We start from the raw sequence: 21,571 nt of genomic DNA, 5'->3' as shown, positions 1-21,571 counted from the left end.
GAATAGAATATACTATAAATTCCAAACTATCAATGAAACATAGCTTCAATCATATGAGCGGGAGTTATAGCTTTTTGCCTCTTGAATAGTTTTGGCATCTCACTTTATCCATTGAGGTTCAGAATGATTGGCATCTATAGGAACTCAGAGTTCAGATAGTGTTATTGATTCTCCTAGTTCAGTATGATGATTCTTGAACACAGCTTCTTTATGAGTCTTGGCCGTGGCCCTAAGCACTTTGTTTTCCAGTATTACCACCGGATACATAAATGCCACAGACACATAATTGGGTGAACCTTTTCAGATTGTGACCCAGCTTTGCTAGAGTCCCCAACTAGAGGTGTCCAGGGTTCTTAAGCACACTCTTTTTCTTTGCTTTGGACCTTGACTTTAACCGCTCAGTCTCAAGTTTTCACTTGACACCTACACGCCACAAGCACATGGTTAGGGACAGCTTAGTTTAGCCGCTTAGACCAGGATTTTATTCCTTTAGGCCCTCCTATCCACTGATGCTCAAAGCCTTGGGATCCTTTTTATTTGCCCTTGCCTTTTGGTTTTAAGGGTTATTGGCTTTTTCTGCTTGCTTTTTCTTTCTATTTTTTTTTTCTTCTACATTTTTTTTTTGCCTATATATTTTTTTTCTTTTTTTTTTTTTCTGCAAGCTTTGTTCTTTGCTGCTTTTTCTTGCTTCAAGAATCATTTTTATGATTTTTCAGATTATCAAATAACATGTCTCCTAGTCATCATTCTTTCAAGAGCCAACATATTTAACATTCTTAAACAACAACTTCAAAAGACATATGCACTGTTCAAGCATACATTCAGAAAACAAGAAGCATTGTCACCACATCAATATAATTAAGCTAAGTTCAAGGATAAATTCGAAACTCATGTACTTCTTGTTCTTTTGAATTAAAACATTTTTCATTTAAGAGAGGTGATGGATTCATAGGACATTCATATCTTTAAGACAAAGTTACTAACTACTAATGATCATGTAGTGAAGACACAAACATAGATAAGCACATAACATAGAAAACGAAAAACAGAAGAAAGAAGAACAAGGAATGAATCCACCTTAATGATGGCGGCGTTTCCTTCTTGAGGAACCAATGATGTCCTTGAACTCTTCTATGTCTCTTCCTTGTCTTTGTTGCTCCTCCCTCATTGCTTTTTGATCTTCTCTTATTTCATGAAGCATGATGGAGTGCTCTTGATGTTCCACCCTTAGTTGTCCCATATTGGAACTTAATTCTTCTAGGGAGGTGTTGATGTGCTCCCAATAGTTTTGTGGAGGAAAGTGCATTTGAGGCATTTCCGGAATCTCATGGTGATGAGCTTCTTGCGCCTCTTGAGCTCCATGACTGGGCTCTCTTGCTTGCTCCATCTTTTTCTTAGTGATGGGCTTGTCCTCTTTGATGAGGATATCTCCCTCTATGTCAATCCCAACTGAATTGCATAGGTGGCAAATGAGGTGAGGAAAGGCTAACCTTGCCCTAGTGGAAGACTTGTCAGCCACCTTGTAAAGTTCTTGAGGTATAATCTCATGAACTTCCACCTCTTCTCCAATCATGATGCTATGGATCATGATGGCCCGGTCTATAGTAACTTCAGACCGGTTGCTAGTGGGAATGATTGAGCATTGAATAAACTCCAACCATCCTCTAGCTATAGGCTTGAGGTCCAATCTTCTTAGTTGAACCGGCTTGCCTTTGGAGTCAATCTTCCATTGAGCTCCTTCTACACATATGTCCATAAGGACTTGGTCCAACCTTTGATCAAAGTTGACTCTCCTTGTGTAGGGGCGTGCGTTCTCTTCCATGTATGGCAAGTTGAACGCCAACCTCACATTCTCCGGACTAAAATCTAAGTATTTCCCCCGAACCATTGTAACATAGTTCTTTGGATCCGGGTTCTTACTTTGATCATGGTTCTTGGTGATCCATGCATTGGCATAGAACTCTTGAACCATTAAGATGCCGACTTGTTGGATGGGATTTGTTAGAACTTCCCAACCTCTTCTTTGAATTTCATGTCGGATCTCCGGATACTCATTTCTTTTGAGTTTAAAAGGGACCTCAGGGATCACCTTTTTCTTGGCCACAACATCATAGAAGTGGTCTTGATGGGCTTTGGAGATGAACCTTTCCATCTCCCATGACTCGGATGTGGAAGCTTTTGTCTTCCCTTTCCCTCTTCTAGAGGATTCTCCGGTCTTAGATGCCATCAATGGTAATGGAAAAACAAAAAAGCTATGCTTTTACCACACCAAACTTAGAATATTGCTCGCCCTCGAGCAATAAACAAAAGAATAGATGAAGAAGAAGAAGAAATGGAGGAGAGGGAGAGGGTGATGTGGTTCGGCCAAGAAGGGTATAGAGGGGTTGTTGTGTGAATTTGATGAAGAATGGAGGTCTTTATATAGGGAAGGGAGGGGGGTAAAGGTTCGGCCATATGGGTGGGTTTGGGTGGGAAATTAGTTTTGAATTTTGAAGGTAGGTGGAGTTTATGAGGTAGGTTTATTGGGAAGAGTGGGTGGATGTGAGTGGTGAAGGTTTAGTGGGGAAGAGAGATTGAGGTAATTGGTGAGGGGTTTTTAGGGAAGAGTGTTTATGGGGTTGTGTGAAAGAGAGTGGTGAAAAGAAGTGAGTGGAGGTAGGTGGGGATCCTGTGGGGTCCACAGATCCTGAGTGGATCCTGTGGGGTCCACAGATCCTGAGGTGTCAAGGCATTTACATCCCTGCACCATTAGGCATGTAAAAAATGCCTTTGTACCCAACTCTGGGCGTTCAGCGCCAGGTTGGTGGCCATTTTGGGCGTTCAACGCCCATTTGCTGCCATTTCTGGCGTTGAACGCCAGAACCATGCTTGTTCTGGGCGTTCAGCGCCAGAACTATGCTCTGTTCTGGTGTTTGAACGCCAGAAAGATGCTCCTCCAGGGTGTGATTTTTCTTCTGCTGTTTTGGATTCCGTTTTCAATTTTTATATTTATTTTGTGACTCCACATGATCATGAACCTAAGAAAACATGAAAAATAAGAATTAGATAAACATTGGGTTGCCTCCCAACAAGCGCTTCTTTAATGTCAATAGCTTGACAGTGGGCTCTCATGGAGCCTCACAGATGTGCAGAGCTTTGTTGAGACTCTCCAACACCAAACTTAGAGTTTGGATATGGGAGTTCAACACCAAACTTAAAGTTTGGTTGTGGCCTCCCAACACCAAACTTAGAGTTTGACTATGGGGGCTCTGGTTGACTCTGCTTGGAGAGAAACTTTTCCTGCTTCCTCCCCATGGTTGCAGAGGGAGATCCTTGAGTTTTTAACACAAGGGAGTTATCATTCCATTGAAGGACTATTTCACCTCTGTCAACATCAATCACAGCTCTTGCTGTGGCCAGGAAAGGTCTTCCTAGGATGATGGATTCATCCTCTTCCTTTCCAGTATCCAGGACTATGAAATCAGTAGGTATGTAAAGGCCCTCAACCTTTACTAATACATCTTCTACTTGTCCATAAGCCTGTTTTCTTGAGCTGTCTGCCATCTCTAGTGAGATTTTATCAGCTTGCACCCCATAGATTCCCAGTTTCTCTATTATAGAGAGGGGCATGAGGTTTATTCCTGAACCAAGGTCACACAGAGCCTTAAAGATCATGGTGCCTATGGTACAGGGTATTATGAACTTTCCAGGATCCTGTCTCTTCTGAGGCAATATCAGTTGATCCAGATCACTTAGTTCATTGATGAACAAGGGAGGTTCAACTTCCCAAGCATCAATGCCAAACAATTTGGCATTCAGCTTCATGATTGCACCAAGAAACTTGGCAGTTTGCTCTTCAGTGACATCCTCATTTTCTTCAGAAGAGGAGTACTCATCAGAGCTCATGAAGGGCATAAGGAGGTTCAATGGGATCTCTATAGTCTCTAGATGAGCCTCAGAGTCCTTTGATTCCCTAGAGGGAAGCTCCTTATTGATCACTGGACGTCCCAGGAGGTCTTCCTCCTTGGGATTCACGTCCTCTCCTTTCCTCACAGGTTCGGCCATGGCACTTATGTCAATGGCCTTGCACTCTCCTTTTGGGTTCTCTTCTGTATTGCTTGGGAGAGTACTAGGAGGGATTTCAGTGATCCTTTTACTCAGCTGGCCCACTTGTGCTTCCAAATTTCTAATGGAAGACCTTGTTTCATTCATGAAACTTACAGTGGCCTTAGATAGATCAGAGACTAGATTTGCTAAATTAGAAGCATTTTGTCCAGAGTTCTCTATCTGTTGCTGAGTTGATGATGGAAAAGGTTTGCTATTGCTAAACCTGTTTCTTCCACCATTGTTAAAGCCTTGTTGAGGCTTCTGATCCTTCCATGAGAAATTTGGATGATTTCTCCATGTTGAGTTATAGGTGTTTCCATAAGGTTCACCTAAGTAATTTACCTCTGCTATTGCAGGGTTCTCAGGATCATAGGCTTCTTCTTCAGAAGATGCCTCTTGAGTACTGTTGGATGCAGCTTGCATTCCATGCAGACTCTGAGAGATCATATTGACTTGCTGAGTCAATATTTTATTCTGAGCCAATATGGCATTCAGAGTATCAACTTCAAGAACTCCCTTCTTCATAGGCGTCCCATTGATTATAGGATTCCTTTCAGAAGTGTACATGAACTGGTTATTAGCAACCATGTCAATGAGTTCTTGAGCTTCTGCAGGCGTTTTCTTTAGGTGAATGGATCCACCTGCAGAAGTGTCCAGTGACATCTTTGATAGCTCAGATAAACCATCATAGAATATATCCAGGATGGTCCATTCTGAAAGCATGTCAGAAGGACACTTTTTGGTCAACTGTTTGTATCTTTCCCAAGCTTCATAGAGAGATTCACCTTCTTTCTGTCTGAAGGTTTGAACATCAGCTCTAAGCTTGCTCAGCTTTTGAGGAGGAAAGTACTTGGCTAAGAAAGCCGTGACCAGCTTATCCCAAGAGTTCAGGCTGTCTTTAGGTTGAGAATCCAACCATAATCTAGCTCTGTCTCTTACAGCAAAAGGGAAAAGCATGAGCCTGTAGACTTCAGGATCTACTCCATTAGTCTTAACAGTATCACATATCTGCAAGAATTCAGTTAAGAACTGAAAAGGATCTTCAGATGGAAGTCCATGAAACTTGCAGTTCTGCTGCATCAGAGAAACTAATTGAGGTTTCAGCTCAAAGTTGTTTGCTCCAATGGCAGGAATGGAGATGCTTCTTCCATGTAAATTGGAATTTGGTGCAGTAAAGTCACCAAGCATCTTCCTTGCATTGTTGTTGGGTTCGGCTGCCATCTCCTTTACTTGTTCGAAATTTTCAATCAAGTTGTCTCTGGATTGTTGTAATTTAGCTTCTCTTAATTTTTTCTTTAGAGTCCTTTCAGGTTCTGGATCAGCTTCAACAAGAATGCCTTTTTCTCTGTCCCTGCTCATAAGAAAGAGAATGGAAAAAGAAAAGAAGAGGAATCCTCTATGTCACAGTAAAGAGGATCCTTATTGTTAGTAGAAGAAAAGAAGAATAAATTCGAACACAGATAGAAGAGGGGGGTTCGAATTTGGTGATGATGTGAGGAAGAGATGTTAGTTAATGAATGAATAAATAGAATAGGATGAGAGAGAGAGAGGGAATTTTCGAAAATTATTTTTGAAAAGGAGTTAGTGATTTTTGAAAATTGGTTTTTGAAAATGTGTTAGTAATTTTCGAAAATTAAGATTTAAAAATTAAAATAATTAATAAATTAAAAAGAAATTTTGAAAAAGAGGGGAGATATTTTCGAAAAATGAGAGAGAGAGAGTTAGTTAGGTGGTTTTGAAAAAGATAAGAAACAAACAAAAAGTTAGTTAGTTAGTTGAAACAAATTTTGAAAAGATAGGAAGTTAGGAAGTTAAAAAAGATATTTTGAAAAGATATTTTTGAAAAAGATAAGATAAGAAGATATTTTTGAAAAGATATGATTGAAATTAGTTTTGAAAAAGATTTGATTTTTAAAATCTCAATTAATGACTTGATTCATAAGAAATCACAAGATATGATTCTAGAACTTAAAGTTTGAATCTTTCTTAACAAGCAAGTAACAAACTTCAAATTTTTGAATCAAAACATTAATTGATTATGTTATTTTCGAAAATTTGATATAAAAATAAGAAAAAGATTTTTGAAAAATATTTTTGGAATTTTCTAAAATAACTAAGAATTTTGAAAAAGATTTGATTTTTGAAAAAGATTTTGAAAAAGATAAGATTTTTAAATTGAAAATTTGATTTGACTCATGAGAAACAACTTGATTTTAAAAATTTTTGAAAAAGTCAATCCAAATTTTTGAATTTGAGGGGAGAAAAAGGAAAAGATATTTTTTTTTTATTTTTGAAATTTTTATGAAAAACATGAAAATTATGCAATGCATGAAATTTTTAGATCAAAACAATGAATGCATGCAAGAATGCTATGAATGTCAAGATGAACACCAAGAACACTATAAATGTCATGATGAACATCAAGAACATATTTTTGAAAAATTTTTAATGCAAAGAAAACATGCAAGACACCAAACTTAGAATTCTTTAATGCTTACGCACTAAGAATTCAAGAATGCATATGATAAACATGAAATGACACAAAACAAAAAAATCATCAAGATCAAACAAGAAGACTTACCAAGAACAACTTGAAGATCATGAAGAACACTATGAATGCATGATATTTTCGAAAAAATGCAAGATGCATATGCAAGTGACACCAAACTTATGATATGACTCAAGACTCAAACAAGAAACAGAAAATATTTTTGATTTTTATGATTTTCTAATTTTTTTGGATTTTTATTTTATATTTTTCAAAAATTATATGAAAAAGAAAAATAAGGATTCCAAAATTTTTAATATGAATTCCAGGAATCTTGCATTCTTAGTCTAAAGCTTCAATCCAGGAATTAGACATGGCTCACTAGCCAGCCAAGCTTTCAATGAAAGCTCCGGTTCAAAACACTAGACATGGCCAATGGCCAGCCAAGCTTTAGCATGTAATTCAGATATGACATGCCTGACATACTCATTCCCAAAGGAATAGACATGGCTTTACAGCCAGCCAGGCTTCAACATGCTTCATGAAACACTAGAATTCATTCTTAAAAATTTTGAATAAATTTTTTTTTTTTGAAAACATTTTATTTATTTATTTTTTTTCGAAAACAAAGGAGAAAATTTTGAAAGATTTTTGGAAAAATTTTTGAAAAGAAAACAAAAAGAAAATTACCTAATCTGAGCAACAAGATGAACCGTCAGTTGTCCAAACTCAAACAATCCCCGGCAACGGCGCCAAAAACTTGGTGCTGTTGCCGGATCAAAAGGGAATCTGGCACTGATGTTACCGGACCAAAAGCTTGCCGAAGACTCAAACAATCCCCGGCAACGGTGCCAAAAACTTGGTGCACGAAATTGTGATGTCCAGGCTCGAACAATCCCTGGTAATGGCTCCAAAGCTTGGTGCTTTGATCTTAATTCATAATTGTCACAACTTCGATACAACTAACCAGCAAGTGCACTGGGTCGTCCAAGTAATACCTTACGTGAGTAAGGGTCGAATCCCACGGAGATTGTTGGTATGAAGCAAGCTATGGTCACCTTGTAAATCTCAGTCAGGCGGATTTAAACATGATACTTTATTAGATTAAAATAAACAATAAAAGGGATAGAGATACTTATGTAGATTCATTGGCAGGGATTTCAGATAAGCGAATGGAGATGCTTTTCGTTCCTCTGAACCTCTGCTTTCCTGCTATCTTCATCCAATCAGTCTTACTCCTTTCCATGGCTGGCTTTATGTGATACATCACCACTGTCAATGGCTACTTTCGGTCATCTCTCGGGAAAATGATCCAATGCCCTGTCACGGCACGGCTAATCGTCTGGAGGCATCACCCTTGCCAATGGCTTCATCTTATCCTCTCAGTGAATAATATGCTCACGCGCCCTGTCACGGCACGGCTATTCATCTGTCGGTTCTCGATCATGCTGGAATAGGATTTACTATCCTTTTGCGTCTGTCACTAACGCCCTGCAATCGCGAGTTCGGAGCTCGTCACAGTCATTCAATCATTGAATCCTACTCGGAATACCACAGACAAGGTTTAGACCTTCCGGATTCTCTTGAATGCCGCCATCATTCTAGCTTACGCCACGAAGATTCTGGTTAGGAGATCTAAGAGATACTCATTCTAGCTTAATTCATGTAGAACGGAAGTGTTTGTCAGGCACGTGTTCATAGGGGAGATGGTGATGAGCGTCACACATAATCATCACCTTCATCACGTTCTTAGGTGCGAATGGAGATCTTAGAAGCGAAATAAGATGAATTGAATAGAAAATAGTAGTACTTTGCATTAATCTTTGAGGAACAGCAGAGCTCCACACCTTAATCTATGGAGTGTAGAAACTCTACCGTTAAAAATACACAAGTGAAGGTCCAGGCATGGCCGAGATGGCCAGCCCCTCTGATCTAAGAACCAGACGTCCAAAGATGGTCAAAAAGACGTCTAATACAAATAGTAAGAGGTCCTATTTATAATAAACTAGTCACTAGGGTTTACATGAGTGAGTAATTGATGCATAAATCCACTTCCTGGGCCCACTTGGTGTGTGTTTGGGCTGAGCCTGAGTGTTGCACGTGCAGAGGCCATTTGTGGAGTTGAACGCCAGTTTTTGTGCTAGTTTGGGCGTTCAACTCTGGTTTTGGATCCTTTTCTGGCGCTGGACGCCAGATTTGGGTAGAAAGCTGGCGTTGAACGCCAGTTTACGTCGTAAATTATTGGCCAAAGTATGGACTATTATATATTGCTGGAAACCCTGGATGTCTACTTTCCAACGCAATTGGAAGCGCGCCATTTCGAGTTTTGTAGCTCCAGAAAATCCACTTTGAGTGCAGGGAGGTCAGAATCCAACAGCATCAGCAGTCCTTTTTCAACCTCTGAATCTGATTTCTGCTCAAGTCCCTCAATTTCAGCCAGAAAATACCTGAAATCACAGAAAAACACACAAACTCATAGTAAAGTCCAAAAATGTGAATTTAATACAAAATCTATTAAAAACATCCCTAAAAGTAACTAGATCCTACTAAAAACATACTAAAAACAATGTCAAAAAGCGTATAAATTATCCGCTCATCAGTGCGCGTGGCCCTATTTTCATCCCAAAGTTGATTTTTGAGTTTTAAAAACTAAATCTCATACTTCTAAGCCTCCGATCTCACCCCTTATGTATTAAATCATTATGATATGCCTAGCAAAGAGGAAGGAGCTAGGGGATGTGGTAACTTGCGAGTGAAGCAAGGGGAAAAGTTGTGATCAATGATGATCAAAGATGATTATATGAGATATGGAGGATGACGGTAGAAGTACCGTGTATGCCATGAGCCGAAGGGCTATATTTAGTGATAAATGATTGATTCTTGATTGGACAATGAGCCGGATGGCTGAGTTATTGCCGGGTTACGGCAAAGCCATTATTGATTAAGGCTGAGTATACATGCATATATGATTAATGAATGAATGTGTTAAATGGATAATAATGGAAAATGTTGAAATGTGATGTGTGACCCCGGGTAGTAGGCAGTGGCGTTTTCCACTTGCCCCGGGTATGAGACGGAAAAGGATGTTTATGATAAATGAGTTTAATTATGGAGTTTTGAATGAATGTATTTGTGATACCTGGGTAGTAGTAAGGGTTGTGGTTCGTCCCACTTGCTCCAGGTTAATGTTTGAGATTTGATAACAATGAGGATTTATAATATGAATTGAGATTGAATGGATATATGTTTGAGATACCTGGGCAGTAGCAAGGGTTGTGGTTCGTCCCGCTTGCTCCGGGTCAATGCTTAAGATACCTGGGTAGTAGCAAGGGTTGTGGTTCGTCCCACTTGCTCCAAGTCAGAGATTGTGACGCCTGGGTAGTAGCGGCAGTAGTGGTGAATCCACTCGCTCCAGGTTGAGCTTTTAAACACCCGCCTGGGTAGTAGCCGCAGTAGTGGTTATTCCACTGGCTCTGGGTTGAGCGGGTAGTAGCAAGTGGGTTGTAGCTCAAACCTACTTGCTCCTCAAGGGGTGTTTCGGTCCAATGGTTAGCTACCAGGACATGTCGGGTTGGCTATATAACCGACAGATGATATCATCAGCCATAGGGCAGGCATACATCATTTGCATATGTTTGAATTGTTTGGGTTTGCCTATTTGTTTTGGATTTCTACTTCATATATGCTATGTTACCTGATTATGTGCTACTTGTTCTACTTGTACCTTATTTGTGTATTACTTGCCTGTATTGCTTGTGTTTGTACAACTGAGAGGCCCTCATGCTGGTGTCGGTGGATGTTGGGGGCTGTTCTTAATGAGGTGATTTGATGATACGATTGCATGATGATGATGATCATCGAAGGAGATAATTTGAGCTCCCTGGGAAGACGCAGTGATGTGGTTTCACTAGCTCCAGGTGAGAGTATGATGTATTGATACAAAATTGCTGAGGTAGAACAACTGGTGATGGTTTTGTTTATGATTTTAAGTCTGATTCGTGGAAGAGTCAGCGAGTTGGGAAACATGTGTAACAGGAACTAGATTTAGTATCCCTTACGACAGTTGCCTATTCATGGATTAGTGAGAATCTAGGCTGGATATTTGGTGAAGAAGTTTAGGATGCTTAGTGAGTTTTTATTGCAGTGCATTGTATTTATTTGGCACTTTTACCGTACTGGGAACCCATGGGCCCGGGGTTCTCATTCCGTATATATCTCTTGTTTTTCAGATACAGGTCCAGGTGCTCAGAAGTGAGCTGTGGTTCGTCTGAGAGACGGCGAAGATATTTATTTTCTCTACTTTGTGTTTTGCTTAGAATCTCTCCACCTTTGTTTTGAAAAGATTATATTATGTATTGAACTCTTTTGGAACTTGCCTATAGAGGCTCTTATGTTTCCTTTGAGAGAGATTAGGATATACTGTTGTCATCTACTTTCATACTGTACCCTAGCCGGCCTAAACTTCGCGGGTCGCGACTAGTGGCTATTTACTTATGCTATAAATATCTATCTGTTATCTATCTCTTAATCTCCTTTATGCCTTGTCCGTATATCGCGTTCGGCTTAGCAGTTTAACTTTTCGTTGTCGAAACGTGAGTGATACGTCTTCGCGATTTTATTTCTACTCTTTTCAGGCTTCTCGATTAATACTCCTTTCGAAAATTACCTATATTTATATATTAAAAATCCACCTGAGAGTCGTACCACAGTAATATCATTGACTTATGACTCGAGTATAAGGATTTGAATATTAGGGTGTTACAACAATTACTAATTTTTGTTACAAAAAAATAATTTTTTACAACAATTTTAAATTTGTTACAAAGTTTTTGTTACAAATGTTCTATTTTCTTGTAGTGTATTTTAATTTTATCCCAAAATTTTTTTATTTATATTAAATATACTTCTGACAGCTAGTTTTCAAGAAGTTCAAGATCAATTCAGTAACAACTTCACAAAGATAACTTTTAACACAAACAAGCTAAAAAAATTTTGATGATTGGTTCTTAATTATCATTCATTATTATTGGATTGCTCCTAAATTTTTTTAAAAATTTAGCTGCGAGAGATACATTTGATGCAAATAAAAAAGTTTTAAGACAAAATTAAAATAAAATAAAATTTATAGATATTTTTGACAAATTTTAAAAATAAAAATATATTTTATTTAATTTATTATTAGTTGAAGTTTTATATATTTTCTATAAAAAATTTTAATCAGTTAAAAACTTAAGACATTATCTAAATCCTTAGTTATTATAAAACACTCAACTCCAATATTATTTAGATTACTAGTAAGATAATCATCAGCATTCAACATTCATATGCTAAATTTAAGTATAGCCAATTAGTGTCCACAATTCAGTTTTTTTATTGTGGACTCAAAATTTTAAATTTGTTTGTGTTCAAACAAAAATTGAACAGTTAACGATCAATTAAGAAAGAAATTAATCCCTTCCGCTCAATGAAGCTCTCTAAAGGATACTTACAAATTTGATATATTAATAATTAATAATTAATAATATTATTAATTATTTTTGTAAAATACTTTTACTACAAACTAAACGGTGTGTACATTATTCAATAACTAATGGTCATGAGTCATGCCTTCTCTTGGGTTTGAATAACAATAAGAACCTCATATCCTTTGGTTACATTATTATGAAAAATCACTATTGAAAAGTCATAATCATCAAGTAATATACGTACTACATTGGGTGCTTCGTGCTTCCAATTTTATTACTTCGTGCGATGTATATATAGAAGCAATTGTCCACTATTTTATAAAGATTATAACAATTACTAAGGCTGCGTTTATTTTTAGAGACATGACAAAATATGATATTAAAATAAAGAGATAATAGAACAAAAATACTAAAAATTATCTTATATATTATATTTAGATATAGTATACAAGATACTAATGTAATGTCTATTATTATGTTTGGTTACATATAAAGAAGACTAAAATATTATATGAAATGATTAAAATAGTCATGTATTTTCAATTTTTTTGCATCAAGTACAAACTAATTTAACAAAAAATGAAAATACGTAAGAGTACAATAGATTATAAGAAAAATTGGTCTATATAAAAATGGTATTGAAGTAATAACAATAACATAAGAAAAAAGGAATTATCCTGCTAAATAAAAAATTCTACAAGAAGAAGAGTACCTGAAAAAAAGGAAAGAAGAAGAACGCTCAAATTAGAAAAAATAAGAAGGGATCATAGTAAAATAATAAAAAATATCTATGGACAAAAAGGAAAAATTATTTTATAAAAAAGTCCGTGTCCACCTTCTCAATCCCGTGTATCATTGTCCTTCATAAAAGAGTGGACACAAAAATATAAAAAATTATTCTGGAGACAATGTGTCTAGTGTCTATGTCTCTGACTCCAAACACTTTTAAAATATTTGTTATCCCTGTCTCCGAAAATAAATGCTACCTAAGTGTACAATTTATTTAACTATTGAGAGTTTTTTTTATTTAAGAGAGTTAAAATATTTTTATTATTGTTAATTAAGAAATTTATTGGTTTCATTATATCTTGAGAGAGTATTGTTATTAATCCTATAACAACTAAGTATAGAGACAAATATCTCTCTAAAAAAAGTGATCTAATCGTGCCTTGAAACCACAACAAACATAAGATTTTATCATATTCTCATCTTAATTTACCCAATAATTTTAGAGAGATATTTTTGAAGATGAATCAAGATCAAAACACCACATTCAAGGTCATGAATCAAGAGTTTGTTAAGTTGGGTCGCTTTGATAGAACGAATTTCAACTGTTGAAAAGACAAGATGATGTTTCTTCTTTCGGTTCTCAATCTTACATATGTGATTGACCCAAAAAATTACACCAAATTTCTGATGCCGCTAAAAATGCCACACCAAAAGAAAAGAAAAAACGTGATGAAGATACTTTTACATGTCGATGTCATATTCTCAACACTTTATCTGACCGACTATATGATCTCTACATGTCAATTCAATCACCATTGAAGATTTGAAAGTCTTTAGAAGAAAAGTACAATACTGAATGACAAGGAACACATAAGTTTATTATGATGAAATATTTTGAATTTATGATGAATGATATTGTGCATGTTATGGATCAAATTCATGAATTATAACTCCTTGTAAGTAGACTTCGTGATCTACAAGTGGTGATCCTTGAATCATTACAAGTTGGAATAATTATTTTAAAATTGCCTTCATCTTGAAATGGTTATAGGAAGAAACTTTTACATCTTGATGAAGACATCACAATTAAGAAATTACTAAGACATATACGTATAGAAGAGGAAACTCGAAAATTTGATGCTGTGTATCTCTCTCAAAATTATAAAGTGAATCATATTGGTGAAAACAAAATCAATAAGAAAAAAAATTCTCAAAAGATTCAAAGCAAGACAAGAAGAGACAAAAAGAGTGGTATCATTGTCACAAAAAAAGGACATTACATTAAAAAATGTAGGCTTTTGAACAAGAAAATACCAAAGACCAACTTAGTAGAAGAAAAGGATCTAATTGCTATGGTTACAGAAAAAGTACAAAATATACATATTGGCATGGTTACAGATCTCAACATGGCAACACAAGAAAAATCACTTGAATGGTGGTTTGATTCTAGGGCTACTGTTCACGTTTGCAATGATCACAACCAATTCAAAACATATGAAGAAGTGAACAATAGAGAAGTTTTGATGGGTAATAACAACACAGCCAAAGTTTGTGGTCAAGAAACTGTGGAATTGAATTTTACATCTGGAAAGAAATTAAGTTTAATAAATATACTTCATGTTTTAGATTTGAGAAAAAATTTAGTTTCTGTTAGTCTCTTGTGTAAGAAATGATTTAATATTGTAATAGAATCTGATAAAGTGATCTTGCTTAAGAATGATGTATTCATAGGAAACAGATATTGTACTAAAGACATATTTAAACTTAGTATTAATAAAGTGAATATTTCTTTGTATATTGTTGATTCTTGTAATTTATGGCATAGTAGATTAGCACATTTAAATTACAAATCAATTGAATATATGCATAAAAATAGCTATATTGATCTTAGTAACAAGAATTTTAATAAGAAATGTGATATTTGCATACAATCCAAAATTATTAAGAAACCTTTTTCTAAAGTTGAAAGAAGTAGACATTTATTAGAATTTATTCATAGTGATATTTGTGAATTAAATGGCAATATTACTAGAGGAGAAAAAAGATATTTTATAACTTTATTGATGATTGTTCTAGATTTACTTATATGTATTTGCTTCAAAATAAAAATGAAGCCTTTGAAATGTTTAATAAATATAAAATGAAAGTCGAAAATATGCATGATAAGAAAATACAAGTTCTTTGTAGTAATTGAGGTAGAGAATATTTTTCTAATGAATTTGATAACTTAATGAATTACATGGTATTGTGTATGAATCTTCCACTCCATATATCCACAACAAAATGGTTTGACAGAAAGAAAAAATCGTACCTTAGTAATAGTGGATATGATTAATTCAATGTTACTAAATGCAAAATTACTTTATAATTTGTGGGGTGAAGAATTGTTGACATCATGTCATATCCATAATAGGATACCATCAAGACATAGAAAGATTTCTCCTTATGAAATTTGGAAAGAAAAGAAACCTAATTTGAATTATCTGAAAATGTGGAGATATTTAGCCTTTTATCAAGTTTCTGATCAAAAGAGAACCAAATTAGGGTCAAGAACCATAAAAGGCACTTTCATAAGATATGCTCAAAATTCTAAAGCATATAAAATATTAGATTTAGTGTCTAATATAGTTGTTGAATCAAGAGAGGTAGAATTTATTAAAAATAAATTTATCAATGATTCAACTTCTAATTTAGAATATCCCCAAAATGATACTAATATTTCACAAGAAATAAATAATCAAAATAATAAATATCTAAGCGACAAAGAATTGATTGAACTAAGAAAGAGCTTGAGAGTGAGAAAAGAAAAGAATTTGGGTCCAAATTTTATTTCTTCTCAAGCTATCACCTTTTTGGTAGAAGGAATTACGGATTCTATGACAAACAAGATTCCTATTATGATGAACATAGAGGGTGATCCTCAAACATTCAAAGAGGCTATGACTTCAAGGAATTTTTCTTTTGGAAAGAAGCAACAAATAATGAAATGGATTCAGTATTATCAAACAATACTTGGGTCTTAGTTGATTTGCCTCCAGGATCAAAGCCTGATGTAAGTGGGTCTTTAGAAGAAAATATAACAGTGATGGTTCATTACAAATCTTTAAAGTAAGGTTAGCAGCCAAAGAGTTTAGACAATAAGAAGGTCTACACTATTTTGATACCTACGCACCTGTGCTAAGAATGACTTCTATAGGACTTTTATAGCATTAGCATCCATTCACAAGCTTCATATACATCAAATGGATGTTAAAATAGCTTTTCTAAATGGAGATCTTAATGAAAAAATTTATATAGAGCAATCGAAAGGCTATGTGCTATTCGAAAATAAAAAAAAATTTGTAAATTAATTAAGTCTTTGTATGATCTAAAACAAGCGTCTAAATAATAGCATCAGAAGTTTGATTCAATGGTGTTATCAAATGGCTTCTCATATAATAGTGCGGATAAATGTATTTACTCAAAATCTACTAAAGATTATGGATTAATTATTTGTCTATATGTTGATGATATATTAATCATTGAAACAAATTTAGAAGGAATTCGTGTAATGAAAGAGTATCTAACTTCTAAATTTAAGATGAAGGATTTGAATGAAGCTGATGCAATATTAGGCATAAAGGTGCATAAGAATGAAGTTGGCTTTACTTTAAGTCAATCTCATTATATCATAAAGGTATTGAAAAAATTTGATCATCTCACAATTAAAGAATCCAATACACCCTATGATTCTAATTTTAAAGTAGAAGGAAACATTGGAAGACCTATAGCACAATTAGAATATGCTAGTACTATAGGAAGTTTAATGTATGCAATACATTGTACGAGACCTGATATAGTATTTGCTGTGTGCAAATTATCAAGGTTTATAGATAAACCTAGCAATCAACATTAGAAAGCTATCACAAGAGTTCTTGGTTATCAAGATAACCATAAACTTAGGATTACATTATAGTGATTATCCCACAGTTTTAGAAGGTTATTCCGACGTAAGTTGGATTACAAATCTTAGTGATAACAAATCCACTTCAGGATGAATTTTTACCCTAGGTGGTGGAGTAATAAGTGGGTCTCAAAGAAACAAATATATATTACACATTCTACTATGGAAGCTGAATTTATAGGTTTATCAGTCGCAGGTAAAGAAGCGGAATAGTTAAAAAATTTGTTATATGATATAAAGTTGTAGCCAAAACAGACGATAGCCATTTCAATCTTCTGTGATAGTTAATCAACCATGTCTCGAATATATAATTAGGTTTATAATGGAAAGTCTAGACATATAAGTTTGAAACATGAGTTTGTGAGGCAACTAATAGATGATGGTATAATTACCATCATTTATGTAAAGATCTCAAGGGATAAAATCAAAGAGACTACTGCTAAAATGAGATTAAAACCCATTATTGTTAAATGATGGGAACCTAACCTTATTCTAGTAGACCACTAGTTTCAAGGTTTAATAGGTAATAATAATTTATATAACAATTGGAGAACTAAGGTATAAAATTTAGTGCTATTTATAATAAATAAGGAGGGTGAGTTAAAACTCTTAATAGAGTGATAATATTATTTATCAAAGGATTCAACCTATATGAATATAGGAGTGGTGCTGCTCAAATAAAAAATTTTAGAGGTTTTATTCTCATAAATATTTATGAAATCAAGATGAGCATAAGATTATATAAATGCTTAAAATTATATACTTTTGAACTTGAAGGATATAAGTAATGTGTGTGATTTTTAGTACTAGCATATGGAGTATAAGTTTAATCGGTTAGACATCTATTATTTTGTTAGAACCTTAAAATTTACATTAAAAGAATATTTAGCCTTAGTGACACATTTTTTACTCATATACTTATATAATATTTAAATTTTGTAAATAGCGAGGATTAAAGGATATTTACAAATTCGGTTCCGCTAGAGAACCAACTAGGAGAATAGCCAACTAACTAGAGCCAACTAGTTAAAAAATAAGAGGTCTTTTATATAAAAAAAAAAAAATTAACTTTCCACTACTCTAATTTTTCGAATTTTAAAACTAAAAATACAAAAACTTGTTTGAGTTGGCTTAAGTTATAGTTGATTTTTTAGATTTTTTTTATAAATTTGATATATTAATAGTATTATTAATTATTTTTTCAATACCGTTATTACGAACTAAACGGTTTGTACATTATTCAATAACGAATGATCATGAGTCATGACTTCTCTTGAGTTTGAATAACAATCAAAGTTTCATATCCTTTGATTATATTATTAAGAAAAATTACAACTATTGAAAAGTCACAACCATCAAATAATATAAGTGACTTTTAATGTTATATTGGCTGCTTCGTGCTTCTAATTTTATTGCTTCGAGCTATGTATATATAGAAGTAGTTGTCCACTATTTTATAAATAAAAATAATAAGTACTAAGTGTACAATTTACTTATTTAATGAGTAATGTTATATGTATATCAAAATCAGTCACTAATATAAAATATATATTGAAATATAAATACACATTGAAAAAAAAATTAAACCACACATGTATTTATACACAAATACATTAGTGGCTGATTTTAGTATACAAATAGCATTTTTGTAATTTAATTATTGAGAGTATTGAAATTTTTTTTTGTTCAAGAAAATTAAGAATTTTTTATTATTGTTAATTAAGAAATTTATTAGTTTCATTATATCGTCCTGAAAGAATATTATTATCAAATTTATAGCAATTAAGTGTGAAAAAAACATCTTTTAAAAAAAAAAACGATTTAATCGTACTTTAAAACCACAACAAATATAAGATTTTTGTTGTCTTATTTTAATTTACCCAACATCCTCATCTTCTATGATAATAGATTAATGATTATTAACTTCCCCAGTGTTTGGTCTTCTTTTCCGCCTTGACTTATGGCTTTTGCTTCAGCTTATGACAGATCTTATTCTCACTTATTCTTCTTCAATCTTCATAGAAATTAGCAACTACGACATTGAAAACAAAGCAGGCATCATACCTTAGAATAGTATACAAATTACCAAATCAACGTAATAATAATTATGATGATGATATTTTGTAATCTCTTGAGCTTTGTCCTGTGGTCTTCCTTCATATATATGAAAACAACTCTTTCTCTCTTTTATACTCCAAATGTGAATGTTTTGAATGCCATCAAAATTGAATAATACCAAACAAAGACTTCAACCATTGCAATTTGCAAACGGGACCTCGCCAATCACCATAATGCATTTATGAGTTATGCATACCACTTGCGGTTTTTAATTTAATATAATTTTTTTTGTCTTAGAAAAAAAAGATTTTGATTATGTGTTTAAGTTCATAAATTTTATATTTAGTTTTCCTACAACAAAGAAATTAGTATTCCTTCTCTTTTTAAAATAATTGTCGCTTTAAATTTTAAAAACCAATGTAGTTAGATATAGACATTTTGATGTAAAAAAATTAAAGCAATAATTATTTTAAAATGAACGAAATAATAAAAAAAATTCCAATAAAGAAGGTTATGAACAGAACATCTGGAAATATCTATTAGCAATATTACTCTTATTTAATGATGTTCATGATATATTTAATATCTATTAGCAATATTACTCTTGCAAGAATTTTAAAAGTGTCTTCATCATGTCTTAGTTGTTGTTATGAATTATTATAGGTGTTTAAGGTTTTAAGGTGCAACTATCATAGTGAAGAGAGGTTTTAGATATTGCATATTGTGTGCTCCTTGTAATTTGTATTTTAAGATCTTGTGATTCAAGGAATAGGGTAGTAGAGTTCTCTTTAAAAGGAAATAAGAATTGAAAATTACAACTAGTTGTTGGATTACTTCATCGATTGTTAATGTACAAATTAAAATAAGCCATGCTATCGTTGTATGTTCAATGAGCCTAGTCTCTTTTAAGTCATTGGTAGTCCTAATAGTTAAATGACTTCGATATCATTGTACGGAGTTTATTATATCTTTCGATAATAGCAGTTTCTAATAGAATTGTTATACTATGTTTCTTAGAGTATGTGTGGTTGCTGTTACAGGATTTAATGGACTGTCCTTAGATGCAGGGGATGAGCTCCTTCAGAGACGATGCAACAGGGGTGGCTAATGGTGAGGCAACAATGGAAGATAAATGCAAAGTGGAAAAAAGGACATTGGAAGGGTTGAACGAAGAATCGGAAGATAAAATTGAGGAAGGCATAGGGTTGACTAGTTCTGAGGAGGATGCATCTGATTACGAAGATGTTGCCAGAATAGGTGCGGAAGAAATATGTAAGAAAATATTTCGCATTGAGCAACATGTATATGAGCTCTATACTAAATTTGGCAAATGGCATGGATTTGGTGTCCGCAAGGGAGATTATGGAAAGGATGAGAAGGGTATGATAACTATGAGGAGGTTCTTTTGTAATAGGGTAGGGCTAAGAGATGAAAAATATTGCAACAGGATTGACAAAATAAGATCGCACAGGTCAGAAACTCGAACAAACTGCCAGGCGAAGCTCTCTATATACCTGGATAAGAATAGTACGCGGTGGAGGGTAGAAAAAGTTGTTTTGGAGCATAATCATGACTTGACCCCGAAGGGTATGGTTCATATGATACCTCAATTTCGAGGTATTAGTGAGGTAGCAAAGGATCATATTGATGGTATGCAAAGTTACGTGTTACCGACATCTAAAATTCTGGGCTACATGGTGGAGATTGTAGGAGGGTATTCACTTCTGGGATTCACAAAGAAGGATGCATACAACTATATCGACAAGACAAAGTGAGAGAAGATTGTAAATGGAGATGCTAATGTGACAATTGTGTACCTTGAGGGAAAAGCGACAGCGGATCCAATGTCCATGGCTTGATACAACGTAACAGAAGACGGTATGTTGGCAAATTTATTTTGGGCGGATGGAGGCATCCGATTAGATTATCAGTACTTTGGAGATGTCCTCGCATTTGACTCGACGTATAAGAAGAATAAGTACAAGTGACCACTGGTTATATTCTCTGGCTCCAACAACCATAAACAAACGACGATATTTGGGTTTGGTTTAGTGCTTGACGAGAGCATCCCTTCGTACACGTGGCTTCTCCAGAACTTGCTGGAGGTGATGTGCCACAAGTCCCCATCCGTTGTTGCTACTGATGGGGATGATGCAATGATTGCCGTGGTTAGGGAAATATTTCCAAACGCAACCCATTGATTGTGTGCATGGCACCTGCATTAGAATGTTACTTCAAATGTGAATGAGAAAATGTTTTGCAATTTGTTATCGAAGTGGTTGTATGGAGATTTGGAGGTTGCAGACTTTGAGGATGAATGGGCTGAAGCAGTTCAGGTGTACGGCTTGGAGGACAAGCTGTGGGCGATGCAGATGTACGACAAAAAGGAAATGTGGGTAAACGCATACTTAAAAAGGAAATTTTGCGCTGGATATCGAATGACGTCTAGATGCGAGGGGATAAACTCACGCGTGAAAAAGTTCCTTACCTTGAGGCACAGCATTCTAGATCTCGTACAAAACTTAGAGTACCGGAACAACAAACTACTTGCTCAATTTAACTCGATATATAACATGCCGGTGATGATAAGTTGCTTGGACCCTGTTGAAAGGTGTGCGACAGCCGTATACACAAGAGCTATTTTCAAGGATGTGAAGAAAGTGATTGATGTTGTCTGAGCACTTAATTTTGTTGGTAGACGCCGTGTGTCTATGACAATGATATACTCAATGGAAGAATATGGAAATCCGGGTCTTCGTGTGGTGACATTGTTTGAGTAGAGTTTATTAAAGTTTGAATGCT

The 21,571-nt window shown here is 34.6% G+C and overlaps 1 non-coding gene and 1 pseudogene across 1 annotated transcript; both read left to right on the top strand.

Annotated features, from left to right (window-relative positions):
* The first annotated feature begins 4,803 nt into the window (after nucleotides 1-4,803).
* On the top strand, nucleotides 4,804-4,911 carry LOC148578038 (small nucleolar RNA R71). The gene has a single exon (XR_015904187.1). It is a non-coding gene; the product is annotated as a small nucleolar RNA R71 (small nucleolar RNA).
* Nucleotides 4,912-19,830: 14,919 nt separating this feature from the next.
* Nucleotides 19,831-20,570, top strand: LOC148578037 (protein FAR1-RELATED SEQUENCE 5-like; annotated as a pseudogene).
* The last annotated feature ends 1,001 nt before the right edge of the window (nucleotides 20,571-21,571 follow it).

The sequence above is a fragment of the Arachis ipaensis genome, chromosome B1 (assembly GCF_059453495.1).
Source record: "Arachis ipaensis isolate K30076 ecotype BB chromosome B1, ASM5945349v1, whole genome shotgun sequence".
NCBI lineage: Eukaryota > Viridiplantae > Streptophyta > Magnoliopsida > Fabales > Fabaceae > Arachis > Arachis ipaensis.
Note: the sequence above shows the minus strand (reverse complement) of the source record. Positions and strands in the feature narration are given on the sequence as shown.